This window comes from Schistocerca americana, chromosome 7 (assembly GCF_021461395.2).
Source record: "Schistocerca americana isolate TAMUIC-IGC-003095 chromosome 7, iqSchAmer2.1, whole genome shotgun sequence".
Classification (NCBI taxonomy): domain Eukaryota; kingdom Metazoa; phylum Arthropoda; class Insecta; order Orthoptera; family Acrididae; genus Schistocerca; species Schistocerca americana.
This window is the reverse complement of record NC_060125.1, coordinates 392,438,533-392,457,149: the sequence shown is the minus strand read 5'-3', so window position 1 is coordinate 392,457,149 and position 18,617 is coordinate 392,438,533. Positions and strand designations below refer to the sequence as shown.

The following is an 18,617-nucleotide window of genomic DNA, read 5'->3' as shown; positions in this document are numbered from 1 at the left end:
TTAATCAGTCCGTCTGACAATATACATTGAGATCATATCTGTCAGAGTCTTATTAAATCATTCTGTGAGGCCATTAATTTGTGGGTGATAATCATTTGTCATCCTGTGGGTGATGTCACAATATGAAATTAATATGGATACTAGTCTTAATTAGAAAATTTTCAACAATGAGAGGTCATTGCACAGGGGTCTCAGTTCATCAAAAAAATGTCTCCTACAAGAAACTGTGCAATTTCTGGAGCTTCAGCACCCTGCACAGGTAGTCGATTCTTGTTTGTTGACTTTGGGAACCTCCCAAAGATGTCAATTCTAGTACAGTGGAATGATCCTTCTGTAGATAGGATTGGTATCTGTTGCCACCGAGATAACTGCGGCACATGCTTCTGTCATTATCATTCCTTACAACAGCTCACATAGTGTCAGTGCATCTGTTGAGACATAGCCAGTCATACCCTTGTTTGATTTGGTCTAGAATCTTCATGAATCACAGGTGACTAGGTTTTTGAGTGTAATGGAAATACTTTGGGATTACTGGCTGTAGATGAAATGGCATGAAGAGCAATTATTTCTGCCCCATCATATCATAGTTCCTAATACACAATGTTCTGTTTAGTAAATGGAATTCTCCTTTGGCCAATTCCTCATCCTTCAAGGCTCCTATGGTTTTCAGCAATGCTGGATCTTCCCTCTGTTCTACAGCAATGTCATTTAATGCAGTGCTGCCTGATATTTCATCCACACTGGCGTGTTCTTCCAAAGGAGACCTTGAAAGGCAGTCAATGTACTTGTGCTTATGTCCACTTTTGTATACGATTGTAACGTTGTACATCTGAAGCCTCTCTGGTCAATCCAATAAATCTTTCATGTTAGTCATCTAGGACAGAGAATGGTGGTCCATCACAACGATGAATGGTTTGCCAAATAAATAATGCTGGCAATTTTTGATGGCCAAAACAACTGCAAGGCACTCTTTCCCGTTTCTAGAACAGTTCATCTCAAACATGGAGATTACTCTGGAAGCATAAGCTATTACATTTTCAGCACCTTCCTGAATAGGCACCAGGACTGCCCTTATTCCAAAAGCAGTAGCATCAGTTGGAATTTCTGTATTGGCATTCTTGTCATACCATTATCGAACTGCGGATGATGTAAGCATCTCTTTAAGGACAAGGAAGGATCTGTCTTGTGGCTCATTCTAGGAAAAATTTCTCTCTCCCAGAAGTAATTCGTATGAGGTTCATGCCTTGACGCAGAAATCATTTATGAATCACTGGTAGTATGAGCACATTACATGAAAACTTCTCACGTCACAAATGTGTCAAAGTTTTGGGAAATCTGTGACTGCTCTTATTTTCTCTAGTATGAATACATTACGACAAAACTTCGCACATCACGAGTGTGGCAAGGAATCAGAAAATTTGTGACTGCTCTCATTTTCTCTGAATCGGGATGGACTTCATTGCTATTCACGAAGTGCACCAAGTTTTTTAATTCTTGTGTGATGTAGAGGTGTTTTTTTTTTAATTCTGGCAGTGACTTGTAGTCTGGACACACTTCAACACCTTTGTCAGTTAGCTTGGATGCTTTAAGAAAGAAAAGGACAATCGTGACAAAATGAAACACCTACAGCTGTCCTTATGATTTTATTTTATTTTGTTGCTACCAGTTTCAACACTTCAGTGTGTCATCTTCAGGCAGTTTTTGATGTGGTACAGGTTGATGTGAGCCCCATACATAACACACCAACACCAGCATTACTGGATATGCAGATAATGTGTCAGTACTGCAACCATGATGGTTGAAGTGGTAGCAACAAAATAAAATAAAATCATAAGGCCAGCTGTAGGTGTTTTATTTTGTCTCGATAGTAAACGGCTGTCGTCCCAGAGACCTCCTGCCAAAAGGATGGACATACAAAAGAAAAGGACAATGTCACCCAGATAGCATAGCTACATTGTCCATTTGAGGTGTCTAGCATGTTGTTGATCATATGTTCAAAGGTGGCTGGAGTGTTACACAGCTGAAATGGCATAACTTTAATTTGGAGAGGCCGTCAGGAGTTATGAAGGTAGTCTTTTCCAGGCTGCCTCATTGACTTTGATTTACTAGTAGCCTGCCCATAGCTGAGCAAAACTTTGCTCCTTTCAAGCAGTATGTGGTGTCATCAGTGCATGGCAAGTGGTGGACATTGGTGGTCAATACAGAAATGCCATGTGCCATCGTTCTTCTCCATGACGACCACAGAAGATGACCAAGGAGTCCATGGGGTTCAGTGACATCATCTTGCAGCATCTTCTCCAATTCCTCTTAGATTATCCATTGTTCAGCCAGTGGCACCATTTCTGAGCACTGGTAATTGATGGATGATCCCCAGTGTTGGTATGGTGTTTTACCATGGGCCTCTAGGTCTGTCTTTTCTCCACTCTGTATTTGAAAGAATCTGAAAACTGATGCAGATTGACTGTCACTCGTTGATGTTGTTTCGTGGTCAGGTCAGATCCTATTGCCAATTTGATATTAGCTTCCTCCCTTGCGTGGTAAGGTGGTGGTATGATGATAACATTTTCAGTGGCAAACAATGACCCAGTCCTATCTTTGTTATGTGTGTTTGTCAGAATAGCTTCGTCAGTCTGAAGCTCTGATGTTCCACAGTCTGTGATTGCTTGTGATGGCAGCAAGAAGTCCCATGTGAGAATAACATTATGGTTATATTCTGCTAAACTGACAAATTTGAAAGACTGCGTTATGTTATTGATAGTTATTCTTTCAGTCCATAGTTCTATCAGCTGGACATATCTTCCATTTGCGATCTTCAGCTCAGTTGCATTTGTATCATGGTACATAGTCATCTATACCTGATTATGATAAGAATTAAATACCTGTTGTACGGGGTTAAAGTTTGAGGCTGCTGTCTCTCTTGTACTCAGTCCAATATTTCTGGGTGCCATAAACTGCTTTATCTCTTCCCTCACTATCTGGCGTATGAGAGATGGGAGGTCGTGGTGGTCTTCCACGACTGCCATAGGGCCCACATTTCAGAAAGTCCAGGCTGGAATAGAATAGTAAGGAAAGGATGGATGCTACTCACCAAGTAAAGGAGGCATTGAGTCAGACAGGCACAGTGAAAACGAATACTAGAAATGTTCGGCTTTCAGACAAAGTCTTTCTTCAGACCTAGAAACCACGTATGCATGCGAGTGTGTGTGCGCGCGCGTGCGCCCACACACACACACACACACACACACACACACACACACACAAAATAAAAAATCTGTGGTGACTGTTGTCCTCAGTGAGCTGACTGATCACAGCGTGCGTGTGTTGTGTAAGTGTTTACATTTGTTTGTTTGTTTTCTAATTGTGACGAAAGACTTTGTCCAACAGCTGAATATTTGTAATATTCTTTTTCATTCTGTCAGTATGTGATTCAACATTTCCTCAATGTGATGAGTGAGTAGCATCCATCCCTTCCATATTATTGCATTGAAAACTTATTTGAAGCAGCTGCTATGTACTGCCCACATTAAAACTTACAATAGTATTCATAATATCACGAGCTATGGCACATGCAGTGTGACATAATGGTTAGCATTGCTGGCTGGCATGCTGTGCTTCGCCAGTTCAAACCCAACTACTAGTAATTATTTAGTATTTTGTATTTATCATTTCTGTAATGTTAGTATATTCTGGAATATTCATTGTTTGTACAATCAGGTGCACTCTCTATCCTGTGGATCAGTTCAGTTCTGGCTGCACATTATTATTAGTGGTAAACATGCTTTCAGCTCTAAGTGCTGTATTGCATTGATGGCCTTTCCTTGGGATTTGGACTTGATTGTAGTTTCAATATGAGATTGTTTCATGGAGATGCTGTGTACCTTAAAACACGTACACCTCCATGGCTCCAAATGTAATAACCATTGCTTACCTATACAGGGACTGGAATATGAGTAATACATCATTCTCAGGGTCTGTGTATTCAGGATAACAATGGATTCCAGTTCAGCAGTAAGTCAGCTGCACATCAGGCAGTCATCAGTATTTTTCTGGAGACACTGGTCAGACCTGACAAAATGTCTGAAAGGATTTGACCGAGTTGTTACATACAACACGTGGGATAACATGATGTGTTTGGCAATTGTGTTCTTTTTCTTGGACGGCAAAGCCCAGCAATGGTTCAAGAACAGTGAAGACAAGCTCAGTAGCTGTAAAAAATGTCAGGCCAAATTGAAGAGAGACTTTTTCGTGACAATGGACGACAAGTCCGCTTGTTGTTGTTGTGGTCTTCAGTCCTGAGACTGGTTTGATGCAGCTCTCCATACTACTCTATCCTGTGCAAGCTTCTTCATCTCCCAGTACCTACTGCAACCTACATCCTTCTGAATCTGCTTAGTGTATTCATCTCTTGGTCTCCCTCTATGATTTTTACCCTCCACGCTGCCCTCCAGTACTAAATTGGTGATCCCTTGATGCCTCAGAACATGTCCTACCAATCGGTCCCTTCTTCTAGTCAAGTTGTGCCACAAACTCCTCTTCTTCCCAATTCTATTCAATACCTCCTCATTATTTATGTGATCTACCCATCTAATCTTCAGCATTCTTCTGTAGCACCACATTTCGAAAGCTTCTATTCTCTTCTTGTCTAAGCTATTTATCGTCCATGTTTCACTTCCATACACGGCTACACTCCATACATATACTTTCAGAAACGACTTCCTGGCACTTAATTCAGTACTCGATGTTAACAAATTTCTCTTCTTCAGAAACGCTTTCCTTGCCATTGCCAGTCTACATTTTATATCTTTTGTACTTCGACCATCATCTGTTATTTTGCTCCCCAAATAGCAAAACTCCTTTACTACTTCAAGCGTCTCATTTCCTAATCTAATTCCCTCAGCATCACCCAACTTAATTCGACTACATTCCATTATCCTCGTTTTGCTTTTGTTGATGTTCATCTTATACCCTCCTTTCAAGACACTGTCCATTCCGTTCAACTGCTCTTCCAAGTCCTTTGCTGTCCCTGCCAAAATTACAATGTCATCGGCGAACCTCAAAGTTTTTATTTCTTCTCAATGGATTTTAATACCTACTCCAATCTTTTCTGTTGTTTCATTTACTGCTTGCTCAATATACAGATTGAATAGCATCGGGGAGAGGCTACAACCCTGTCTCACTCCCTTCCCAACCACTGCTTCCCTTTCTTGCCCCTCGACTCTTATAACTGCCATCTGGTTTCTGTACAAATTGTAAATAGCCTTTCGTTCTCTGTATTTTATCCTTGCCACCTTCAGAATTTGAAAGAGAGTACTCCAGTCAACATTTTCAAAAGCTTTCTCTAAGTCTACAAATGCTAGAAACGTAGGGTTGACTTTCCTAAATCTTTCTTCTAAGGTAAGCCGTAGGGTCAGTATTGCCTCACGTGTTCCAACATTTCTACGGAATCCAAACTGATCTTCCCCGAGGTCAGCTTCTACCAGTTTTTCCATTCGTCTGTAAAGAATTCACGTTAGTATTTTGCAGCTGTGAGTTATTAAACTGATAGTGCAGTAATATTCACATCTGTCAACACCTGCTTTCTTTGGGATTGGAATTATTATACTCTTCTTGAAGTCTGAGGGAATTTCGCCTGTCTCATACATCTTACTCACCGGATGGTAGAGTTTTGTCAGGACTGGCTCTCCCAAGGCTGTCAATAGTTCTAATGGAATGTTGTCTACTCCCGGGGCCTTGTTTTGACTTAGGTCTTTCAGTGCTCTGTTAAACTCTTCACGCAGTATCATATCTCCCATTTCATCTTCATCTGCATCCTCTTCAATTTCCATGATATTGTCCTCAAGAACATCGCCCCTGTATAAACCCTCTATATACTCCTTCCACCTTTCTGCTTTCCCTTCTTTGCTTAGAACTGGGTTTCCATCTGAGCTCTTGATATTCATGCAAGTGGTTCTCTTTTCTCCAAAGGTCTCTTTAATTTTTCTGTAGGCAATATCTATCTTACCCCTAGTGATATGCGCCTCTACATCCTTACATTTGTCCTCTAGCCATCCCTGCTTAGCCATTTTGCACTTCCTGTCGATCTCATTTTTGAGACGTTTGTATTGCTTTTTGCCTGCTTCATTTGCTGCATTTTTATAGTTTCTCCTTTCATCAATTAAATTCAATATCTCTTCCGTTACCCAAGGATTTCTATTAGCCCTCGTCTTTTTACCTACTTGATCCTCTGTTACCTTCACTATTTCATCACTCAAAGTTTCCCATTCTTCTTCTACTGTATTTCTTTCCCCCATTCCTGTCAATTGTTCCCTTATGCTCTCCCTCAAACTCTGTACAACCTCTGGTCCTTTCAGTTTATCCAGGTCCCATCTCCTTAAATTCCCACCTTTTTGCAGTTTCTTCAGTTTTAATCTAAAGTTCATAACCAATAGATTGTGGTCAGAGTCCACATCTGCCCCTGGAAATGTCTTACAATTTAAAACCTGGTTCTTAAATCTCTGTCTTACCATTATATAATCTATCTGATACCTTCTAGTATCTCCAAGGTTCTTCCATGTGTACAACCTTCTTTCATGATTCTTGAACCAAGTGTTAGCTATGATTAAGTTATGCTCTGTCCGCTTAACAGATGAAAAATTGGAGAACAGGGCCCATTGTCTTGGTGAAATGACACAGTCATATGTACAGAATCTTTGGTTCTCTGCGACATTGTGAATCTGAGTATGACAGAAGCTGACAAAATTTTACTTTTGGTGAAAGGAGTCTCAAAAGACATGTACCAAGCTCTTCTTATAAAGGATCTCACATCGTCAAGAGAATTCATCACGTGGTGTCAGCACTTCGAGGAAGTGCAACAGAAAATAGTTTGCTGTAAGAAGTATGAACACCCTCCAATTTGATCCCTATAGCAATTGCGGAAGACCTCTCTCATATGTCACATAGTAACAGAAGAGATACAGCAGTTTATGGCAACCAGAATGGTTGGACAAAGTACACAAATGATAGAAGCCATGGACGTCAACCCCATATGATAGGAGATATATTATAGGAGGATCATGAAGAAGAGGTATATCAATCTTGGGCATAATCTATGCCACTAGTCGAGTGCACCATATAAACGGACTTGTCCAACTTGAACTTATGCTGCAACAGTCAAACAACAACCCGGCATCCAGCCAAAGCCAGTATAATCAATATCTCTGGCTAGTACAGTGCCCTGCAGGCAAAGAGACATTTGGAGGACACATAGTATACTGTTTCAGGGAGAAGACAAGTGTTCGATGACTATTGCATTGCAGAACACCAACTGTCACAAGAGTACTTTTCATGCGCCAGCTTTAAATGATTGTAGTTGACATGTGGGATGAAGCTAACTGTTGAACCCTGGATGCGGTTGCTCCACGACAGGTGATAACCATTTCCCATTGACACACCTGCTCACCTAGCTGTTGAATTCAGGAAAACTAAGCAACATGACTACGTAAGGAGGTGAGACCGCTACAGATGAAAATCCTCCTTGAATGACATTACCAAGATGACAGGAAATGCTGTCATCATTATCAGTGGCCAACCAGTCTGGGTGGTAGTTGAATGGGGGCTGCTCATCATCATAAGCTAAAAAGAAGACCAAAGTGATTGCGCTGAAGATTGCAGAGGGAAACATGTCAGCTGACAGGAACATGTATTTCAAGAATAACTGTCAATGACAGAACACTGCCCTTCAGTTTTTGAATTTGTTGTTTCAACAGAATTTAGTCATAAAGTTATTTTCTGGTGTGACTTCTTGTGAACATCACAAATAAATCATAGACTGTGGATGATCAGGGCTCCAGATTGACGAAGTTATTCCAGCAAGCACACATAACAAAGGTTGCTCTGGGTGGTTGCTTGCCATTGAAGATGATGATAGGGATAACATCAATGAGACAAGTTCCAATCATCAGTTGAGATGCACATTTAAACTGTGAAGCTTCCAGTTGACAGCAAAAAGCTGCTCAGGCTCACAAAAGAAAGGTACATGCCAGTGACGATCATAAGCATCGTGGATTGACAAGGAGAACTTTGTATCACTGGTTGTCACAACTAATCCCTAAAGGAATATACATAGGGAGGAGCAATGTCAGCAAGTAATAGTCACTCCGCATCAATTTTTGGATGTTTTAACGATGGATTATCCAGGAGGAATTGAATAAGCTGCTACAAGATGACATCGTTAAAACTTCAGAGAGTCCTTGATTATCTCCTGTGATCGTTGGGGAGGAGGAGGATGGCACGTGGCATTCCTGCATCAATTACCAATGCAGGGTGTATACGACCCGGGACAACCAGGAGATCCAGGAAAAACCTGAGAATTTTTTCATCCAGAAGAAAACCGGAAAAAAACCCGGGAGTTTTTTAGAATTCTGGGAACTTCTCATTGTTTTAGTTTGCAGTTAAATTTTTGTAATTTTGACTGGTGAGAACCAGTACTCTTAACAAAGAATATTATTGTATCTCGCTACTGCAGAATAATACTGCAGCAATAAAACATGAACGAGAGGGGGGTGGGGGGACGAAAATAAAACTTTAGTTGCAAAGAAAATGCACCACATACAACAAATCACAGTGCTCATACAAGCATCTGCCAAGAGCAAAATGTGTCAAACACTCTAGGAAGACTACGCAGTACTTCATAAAAACAAATTGCCTCCGATGAGTGTGACATCACAATTGTTTACATTAGATTTGTTTGAGCAGTTGCAAGTGAGCTAGTACACGTGCGCAGTTGAGTTGCGTGTGAGTAGTACCTTCTCCTGCTTCAAGCTACAGAAGTGTGGATGTTAGCTTTATAAGCAGTAGCAGCAAGCAGCCATACTACCCGTAAAAATTTTACTGGTGCTCCCAAGCTGCCAGATTCACTCATGCACAACAGGCCCAGATGTAGGGGGGTGGGGGGCTAACAGGGGTATCTTCCCCGGGCAGCAATTTCTGGTAAGGGGGGAGCGCCAAATTCATATTCTTGAGGGAAAAAAACCTACCATCCAGCGCATGTTGGTCTATCGATTGTTCATATTATTTTGAAACGCATCCCTGTTGGTTTTTTAACACATTCTAGGTTGATTTCCGAATGAATCATAAGTTGATTTTTGTATGCATGTATAGTGTACATAATGAGTCTGCCAGGGGAATCCCCGTTGCATCTAGAAATAAAAGCCACCATTTAGTATTGCCGCGGTCCGGAAATATCGTAGATCCGGGGCTGATGCACAGAGCAGTCTGAGTTGTTGTTGGGGAGGTGGGTAGTTTCCACGTGACCCGTGTTTATGTTTAGTGATTTTGCTGTTTCCTCTTCATTTATTGCGCTCACATCAAATGAAAACAAAACAGATGTCTGTGGCCAGGAGCTATCAAGTGAATTAAAATACACTCACGTAATTATGGAAGACTAAAATATGTTATTAGTTTCAGATTTTATTTTATTTCCAACTTTCTGACAGTCAAGCTATTTTCAACTTTCTGACAGTCAAGCATTAATTGCCTTGTAGAACAATGAAGTTATTTTTGTCAGTTTGCTAAAGAAATTTGGCTTTTATTAATCTTTGCCACTGAGGCAGTCAATTTATTTGAAACGAAGTGCTTAGTTCCATGCTAGTGGCTAGTTTCAACTGTTCACTGCATTTCAAGTGCACGTTTTCATCTTCTAGAACATGTGGCATTATGCCATAATAGAGAACCAACACGAGATAATACAGTCCAGGTACTCCAAGAAAATTTACCCCCAAATCTGGACTATGACTATGCACTTTAAGCCAAATTATGCATTTTAGTATGGTTCTCGAAATTCTGATGCTCTTGGAGTATCCTCTAATGTCTTGTTTCTTTTTTGACAAAATGTAAGATCTTTTAGTGTTTTACAGGTAGCTGGCTGGGATGGCCGAGTGGTTCTAGGCACTACAGTCTGGAACCGCGCGACCGCTACGGTCGCAGGTTCGAATCCTGCCTCGGGCATGGATGTGTGTGATGTCCTTAGGTTAGTTAGATTTAAGTAGTTCTAAGTTCTACGGGACCGATGACCTCAGAAGTTAAGTCCCATAGTGCTCAGAGCCATTTTTACAGGTATGAACAACAGGCTTCCTGCGTCATTGTAGCTGTGCAAGCTCGGTGATGCCTATTACCTGGCGCTCTCTGACAACTGCTGAAATGAACCTGTTTCTAACAAGTCGCAGGAAAATATTGTGAATGGTTGTTTGAGAAGCGTTGCTTTCAAAGTAAATTTCCTTTTATGCAAGATGAACTATGGGTGAGAATGTACAATGGATTTTTTAAATCACAGAGCTTTTGACTCTCATTTAAAAATCAACTCTTTGAGGATGACCATTTAGAAGAATTTCAAGCCCAGAAGATCAGACATTTATGTTTTTGTTAAAAAATTTACTGGTAAATTTGTGATTTATCTTAAATGTAACACACCAAAAAAGATCAACATTATATGTGAAAGCTTAGCTTCTCTTGCAGCTTATTAATCTTAGAGACCAATATTATATGTGAAACTTTTTTTTCTTGTAGCAGCGCTATGTATATTAATTTAAACCATTAACTTTTACTATTTGTGTATTCCCACTGCTTAACAGTAATGTTGCTATTGGCTGCCTACATCATGTGTCCTATGTTTTGAATATCCGCTGTCATCAGCTGGCGAGAGCACGTGACTTGAGTTATGACTGGCTTAAAAAAGTGCATTGCAGTCTTGATTTCAATGCTTCGGAAAGTAACATGCAGTGTTTGGTGGAATTTGAATTTATACTTTCGTAATACGAAAATATGTAGTGTACATGTTGGTGCACATTAAAGATCTTTCCAAAATGTGTTTTTTTTCTTGAGTTTTGTTTTCTCAAGTGCAAGGAAGTTCTACACCAGTGCATAAAACCATAACCATTCAAAGGATTGAGAAGTTTTACAGTTACGAAGAAAAGTATACTGTCACTTAACATGGAAAAGGTGTATTTTCACGCAGGAGAACATGTATTTTTAACTGGGAAATCAGGGAAAAACCCAGGAATTTTTTTTTTATCCATGTGTAGACCCTGCAATGGCTCAACAGACCATGAAGAAAGACAACTATCCATTTCCATGTATTGATCTCATCCTCGACTGTTCAGAGGGAGCATCATATTTCTCAGCTATGGACATGGAGCAGGTTACTGGCAAATTGAGGCTGACTGGGAGAAGAATACCTCCATAACTCCTGCCAACCTTCATGAGTTCAAAGATATGCCATTTGGACTATGTAACACTTCAGTCACCCTTGAATATATGATAGACAGCCTGCTTTGACACATTAAATGGATGACGTGACTGTGCTAACGGGACAACAATATCGTTTTTTCGAAGATGCTTGAAGAGTATCTGAGCCACCTAAGAAATGTGTTAAAGTGTGTTCAGACTGCAGGCCTCCATCGGAAGTCAGAAATGGGCCTCTCTGCTGCCCAAGAAATAGTGAACTGCATTGAAGTCTGGCCTGATCCAGAGAAAATTAAGGAGTTAACAGATTTTGTGACTCCACGGCATATTTGTGACGTGAGAAGTTTCTTTGGAATTTGCTTGTTCTATTGGCAATTTATAAAGGATTTCTGTACCAAGAAATTTTCTCTTGCAAGAAATACTGCAGAGAGACACCAAATTTCCTGGAATAAAGCACAAGAGAAATCCTTCATTGTCCTTAAAGAAGCGCCAACATTATCTCCAGATCTAGCATATGAGGTGTTATTTTGCATGCTGTGCTATGTGATATATTCATGGATAAACTTCGAGTCACTATTAATTAATAATTCAGACTGCTTGTGTTCAAACTGCGATGTTGGAATAACCGTGTACATCTTTGTTAATGTAGCCTTCATCTCTTCCTGCGATTTCTACGCGACTGGAAGCTGAAAAACTGTCTCAGGAGAGTGACATAGAGGCCTTCTTCCTTTTATCAGTATATTGAATGATTCACTACAATAGCTGAACACATCATACAGTACTCTATGACGAATGACTGTATCAGTACATGCACTCAATACAGTTTCAATAGATAGTAATTAATGTTCATTCTCTCTCGAGTAACAGCTGACATATTGTTCTGTAAGTCTCTCCTAGATATCAGTGATGTCACTGATTGTCACTTACATTGCCCTTCCATGGCAGGATCCAACAACATGGAATAAACCACCAACTGATGGATACTACAAAGTGTAGTAAGAAGAGTGCTGTCATCAACATGGCTTGCAGATACATTGTGTCCATCCAACTCCAGATTACATGCACAGAAAGAAACAAAACTTGTGAATCGCATTTTATGCTAAATTCGGTACTTAAATCAATCTTTTATGGTAGCAATCATCAATCTTCATTTTTGTAAATTCTGTACAACACATCACTTCACCAAAGTGATATGTTACAATCAGGAAGATGCTGAAAGTGTGATATCTTATGCTTCCAGATTACTCTGCAAGCCCAAGATGAACTACTCTACAATTGAGAAAGAATGCCTTGCAGCTATTTAATCCACCAACAGGTTCTGACTGTATTTATTCACCAAACCATTCCCTATGCTGGCTGACTGGCCTGAAGGATCTGCCAGGTAGACTGGCATGATGGGCACTAAGGCTTCAGGAGTATGACAACACAATTGTATGCAAAAAACAGATGTAAACACAGGGTCCTATGGCAGAAAACAGCAGTGTAGAAGAAATCTCAGTCATTGCTGCATTAGACGACATTGCTGCTGAAAAAAGTGAAGCCCCAGTATTGCTGAAAGCTGTAGAAGCCTTGAAGAATGAAAAACTTACCAAAGAAGGATCTAATTAATAAACAGAACATTGTATAAGAGGAACTACGATTTGATGTGTATAAGAGGAACTATGATTTGGTTGGGTGGAATGGTTGTTTGTCATGCCAGCTTATCTATGGCCAGTGCTCCTGAAGTATTTCCTTGATTCGTCCAACATCTGGTCATCTGGGATTTGTGAAGTCTCTAGACCATATTGTCTCAAACAATCTGTTGGGCGGGGTAGCCACGCTGTCTGAGGCGTCTTGTAGCGGTTCACATGACTCCCTCCCTCTGTCTGACGTTTGAGTCCTCCCTCGGGAATAGGTGTGTGTATTGTCCTTAGCATAAGTTAGTTTAAGTTAGATTAAGTAGTGTGTAAGTTCAGGGACTGATGACCTCAGCAGTTTGGTCCCATAGAACTTACCACAAATTTCCACTTTTCAACCAATCTGTTAGTGCCAGGTGAGCCACTGTAAAGAATGCCAATAACTTTGTGTCACCAGGTACCAATCTTATTCCACTGAACTGAAGTTGGCTTCTTTTGAGGGGGGGTGGGGGGCAATTTCCAAAGTTGTCAAAAGAAAATTGATGGATAATAGTCTACATTGGCTAACTCGTATGCTGTACTTTTGCCAAAGCTGTGCCAACTGCTGGAGCTCTGAAAATTATGAAATGCCTTGTAGAAGATGTGGTTTTGAAGCACGGAGCACCATCTGTTGTGATGTGTAATCATGAAAAAGTTTTCTAGTCAAGACCAGTATCATAAGTAATTTCATGTTGGGACATCAGCCACAGAACCACTACTGCCTACCGTCCACAGATGAATGGCCTCACAGAACGCTTTAGCAAGCCAGTGGTAAATATGCTTTTAATGTATGTTGAGGTTGAACAGACAAACTGGAATATGATACTACCCATCATGAGATTTGCATTCTACACAGCAAAGCACTGCAGATTTCACACAGTTCTTTCTGCTACACCGTCGTGAGGCCTGAAAGACTGTGGATATACTGTTCCCGTTTCAACTGTGCTGTCCTCAGGATGACTCATCAACAGGGCTGAAGAAACAAAGCAGTTCGCTTGCATACGAACCCTGGACACCCTGAGAGACTTGGTCCATACGCCTGTGCAGCAAGTGGGACTTCTGAAAATGTTACTAAAGCAGTACTTTTGGCCATATCGTATTTACCAGGAAGACAGGACTCCTTATCGTGCCCTACTAGAGTTAAGAAGCATAAATTTAGGTTCAAGAAATTGAAGACCCACTCGACAATCGTGTAGCTTTGACAGGCAGGGCTGCCTCAGTGTAGTGAAGAGGATGTAACAACACTACCAGAATGCGAGGATGCATGAGATCTGCCATACAGAGGATCATTGTAAGATCTAGATCCAGGACGTTGTAATGAGCACCAATGAGAACTTCTGAAATAGCTGGTTGTTTTTTCTCCAGAAGACGGAACCAAGAGTTGTTGTACTTACTGTGGAAAATAGTTGCTAGCACCACTGGCTGGCATGCTACAGGTTTCCAGTTCAAACTCGACCACCAGGAATTATTTTTTATTTAGTACTTCTTCTGGAAAATTCTTGAAAAATCTCTTGTTTGTAAAATTTGTATATTGTGGAATATTGATGTTTGTATAAATAGCTATACTCTCTGTGTAGATCAGTTGTGTTCTGGCAGTACACTAATGTTTGTAATAAATGAGCTTCCAGTTCTAAGTGTTGAACTTCATTAATGACTCTGGCTTTGCACTTGGTTGTGGTTTTGATGTGACAGTACTATTGTCAACAGCAGACTGTAAATTATGTTGTGAACAAAAAACTTAGTGAAATACTTCATGAATAATAATTTCATGATTTTTTATTTGTATAGCATATGCATTATTGTTCATCATCATCATCTTCTTCTTCTTCTTCTTCTTCTTCTTCTTGTACAGTTTACAGTCACTGGCCAGTCTGTCTGGAATCAAGCCTCTCCATTGTCTTCTGCCTTTCCACCATCACTGTCTCCACCTCAATCCAGTCTTCTCCTCTATATCAAATGCACTTTTTCACTCCTTTCAACCATTTACCTCTTGGTCTTTTTTCCTTCCTTTTCTCTTTTGGGACATCCTCTTCTCCTCTATTTGCTTAACAAGTCCATAACATCTAATTGTTGGTTCCTCTGTCCTATCCTCCTCCACTAATTTCCTGATCATTAATATGTGCATCTTTGTAATTCCAATACTATTTTTCAAGAATTGCATCTCACTAGCTTGGACTTTGCTTTTCTCTCTCCCTTTTATTATCTGTATCACTGTGTAATGAAATGAAGGAAGAGAAGCAAAATGCAAGCTATTGAGAAGAAATTTTTGAACAATAGTAATGCATAATATGCATTAACGTATTTCTAATAATAGGAGATCATAAAAGAAGCAAAAATTTATATTAGCATCATGATTGGTATAATAACAAGTTGGATAGTTCTGCCTTAGTCTGTCGTAATACACTGAAGTGGCAAAAGTCGTCAGATACCTCCTAATATTGCACTGGACCTCATTTTGCCTGGTATGGTGCCGAAACTTAACATGGCATAGGCCCAGCAAGTCATCCTGTGTAAATACTGAGCCATGCTGCCTCTGTAGCCATCCATAATTATGCAAGTGTTGCTGAAGCAAGATTCTATGCATGAAATGACCTCTTGATTATGTCCCTTAAATGTTCGTGGGATTCATGTCGGGAGATCTGGGTGGCCAAATCATTCTCTTGAATTGTCCAGAATGTTCTTCAAACCAATCATGAATGATTTTGTTATCCATAAAAATTCCATTGTTTGGGAACATGAAGTCCATGAATGGTCGCAGATTGTTTCCAACTAGCCTAACATAACCATTTCTATTGTATGATTGGTTCAGTGGGAGCTGAGGACCCAGTCCATTCTCTGTAAACACAGCTGACACCATTATGGAGCCACCACCAGCTTACACAGTACCTTGTGGACAACTTAGATCCATGGTTTTGTGGAGCCTGCACCTCACTTAAACCCTAACATCAGCACTTACCAACTAAAATTGTTACTGATCTGACCAGGCCATGCTTTTCCAGTTGTCTAGGGTCCAAGCAATATAGTCATGAGCCCAGGAGAGGCACTGCAGTCAATGTCGTTATGTTACCAAAGGTACTCACATTAGTCATCTGCTGCCCTAGCCCTCTAACACCAAATGCCCCACATTGATTTCTGTGGTTGTTTCATGCAGTATCACTTGTCTGTTAGCACTGATAACTCTACGCAAATGCCGCTGCTCTTGGTCATTAAGTGAAGGACGTCGGCCACTGCATTACCTATGGTGAGAGATAATGCCTGAAATTTGGTATTCTCAGCACACTTTGACACTGTGGATGGATCTCAGAATATTGCATTCCCTAGCGATTTCCAAAGTGGAATGTCCAATGTGTGTAGCTGCAATTACCATTCCATGTTCAAAGTCTGTTATTTCCCATCATATGGCCATAATCACATCGAAAACCTTTTCACTTGAATTACCTAAGTACAAACGACATCTCTGCCAAAGCACTACCTTTCTAAACCTTCTTAGGTACTGCCATCCATATACACATATATCGCTACTCAAGACTTTTGTCATCTTAGTGTTAGCTTACTGTTGTTGGCACTCTTTATCACATTCTAGACAATAACTTTAAGGACTGATGTACATTATGATGATTTAAAATACACTGAATATGTTAAGAGTTTTAAGATTCAATGTTTATGACAAAATCACATAAATGCTCACTTAGACTGATGTTGATGTTTCAACTGTATTAGACTTTTCTTTGCTGCAGTTGAATCACTTAGGTTTCTGTGCAATCACCCCACCTGGATATATTTGGCATCCTGACGCTTCTAAATCATCTGAATTCTTGTCATTGTCACTGAAGCTGACAAACTAAATACCAATTCTTTTCCACTTGTTAATTGGACATCAGTATTTTGTATGTGAAAGGGATTGTTGTTTTTTATGAATTTCTTAGTAACTGTCCTTCAGCATGACAGTTATTGCTGTGTCTGTCATTTGTTCTTGTTTTTTGGTTGATTGTTTTCTTGTTTTGTCTTTTGTATTTATTTTGAAAGCAGTGAAACACTGGGTGCTGATTTCAGTTGGTTCCTCAATTCCTGACTCAGACCATTGACAACTTTCTTCTCTTTTGATTACTCTGACTGCTTTACTGCAGAATGTTTATTTATAGATCAAACTCTTTATAGGCATCAAAACAGTCTGCTCTTTCTTGACATTACCCACTTACAGAGAATGATGCTCCATTGTTGGAGCTGATTCATTGTATCATCTCAAGATGACCTGAAACCTCATCTAGAAGTCAGCTTTCTTTGTGCTCCTCTGGCAGATTACAAGAACAAATACCAACTAATATGAGTAATGAACTGAAAAGAAATATCTGAGGGAGTGCTAACATACAGTGTATGACTTTATGCCTTGGTTTTATTACAAAACTTACTTTCGTCATATTCACTGAAAAGTTATTTGACACTCCAAGCTGAAATAAACTGTAAAATGTAACTTGATTGTAGTTAAAGTCTACAAGAAAAATGTTAGCAAGAGCTTTTGGCACATGAATATAATTTTTTGTTCACAGGTTCCGCATTCAGAACATACCAGTGCTTGCTGCTCATCACAGTTGTTACAATTTAAAATTTATATTTTCTGTATTGGTTGAAGGCAGCAACAGCGATACAGTACTGTAAGCTTTTCACATTCAAGTTGTTGGATCAGATGTTGGTGACATACTGTTTCTGGTTCATAGAACAAGTGGTGTTGTTGCATTGTGTTTCATTCAATTTTATGGGAAAAAGGTACTGTGTGAATATCAGGATATCATGTGATTAAATTACACAAGCCATGAAAGGCAAATAATTTCCATTAGCACAAAAATCACAAAATATGTCTTACAATTAATGGTGAACCACTGTGAAACCACTTACATTGTAGTTAGAGTTGCAAGTGAGTAGGACACACAAAAGAGGAAGAGATAACTGTAACTTTGGAATTCACTTTTCAGTTGTTTTGTATTAAATGTCAAGATTATAAGGGCACATTTTGTAGCCAGTAATCCTACATAATTTTGTACATTATATCAATTATTTGATTATGTTGGAATAATACAGAAAGGTGTCTTTCATTATCATGGAATTTGAAAATAGGCTGGGAAGTACTAAGGCTACAATGACAATCATCTCTGTCCCAGCACTCATTTGCACTTTACCTTCAGTGTGAGTAATGGTGTAATGTTTTCTTTTAGTAAGTAACTTTTATAAATAATGAGGCCAGTTTTAATGTTTAGAACCAACAGAGCGTTATATTTTGCCGAATGTTATGTGCTTCTGTGTTTATATTGCGATGAATGAATGTATGCTTACATATGTTTATAAAATTTTGTACATTGATACAAAACTTACAGCTTTGCTATGTGATCTGTGTATCAAATTAAATATACAGTAAGTTTGGAAAATCAAATTACATATAAAATATTCTGTGATATTTCAACAGTATACTTGTAAATAATAGTGAACAAATGAGAAAATCTATATATATATATATATAAGTCAGAGGTGGCGGGAGGACGGGAGGGAGGGTGGGGGGGGGGCAGAGAGAGAGAGACAGAGAGAGAGAGGGAGAGAGAGAATGAGAGAGAGAGAGAGAGAGAGAGAGAGAGAGAGAGAGAGAGAGAAATATTTAAATGAAATGTATTTTGAAAATGTTAATTTTTGTAACTTATTTTGCACATTGTGTGATTCACATTTCCCAATAATCATCAAAATATTAAAGGCAATAAT

General features: G+C 39.6%; 1 protein-coding gene across 1 annotated transcript in view; it reads left to right on the top strand.

The window, feature by feature from the left end:
* Positions 1–18,297, top strand: part of LOC124621945 (nischarin) — a 72,265-nt gene extending 53,968 nt beyond the window's left edge. Inside the window, exon 6 of the mRNA XM_047147459.1 lies at positions 17,420–18,297. The gene's annotated coding sequence lies outside the window, so the exon portion shown is untranslated. The remainder of the gene's footprint in view (positions 1–17,419) is intronic.
* Positions 18,298–18,617: the final 320 nt, after the last annotated feature.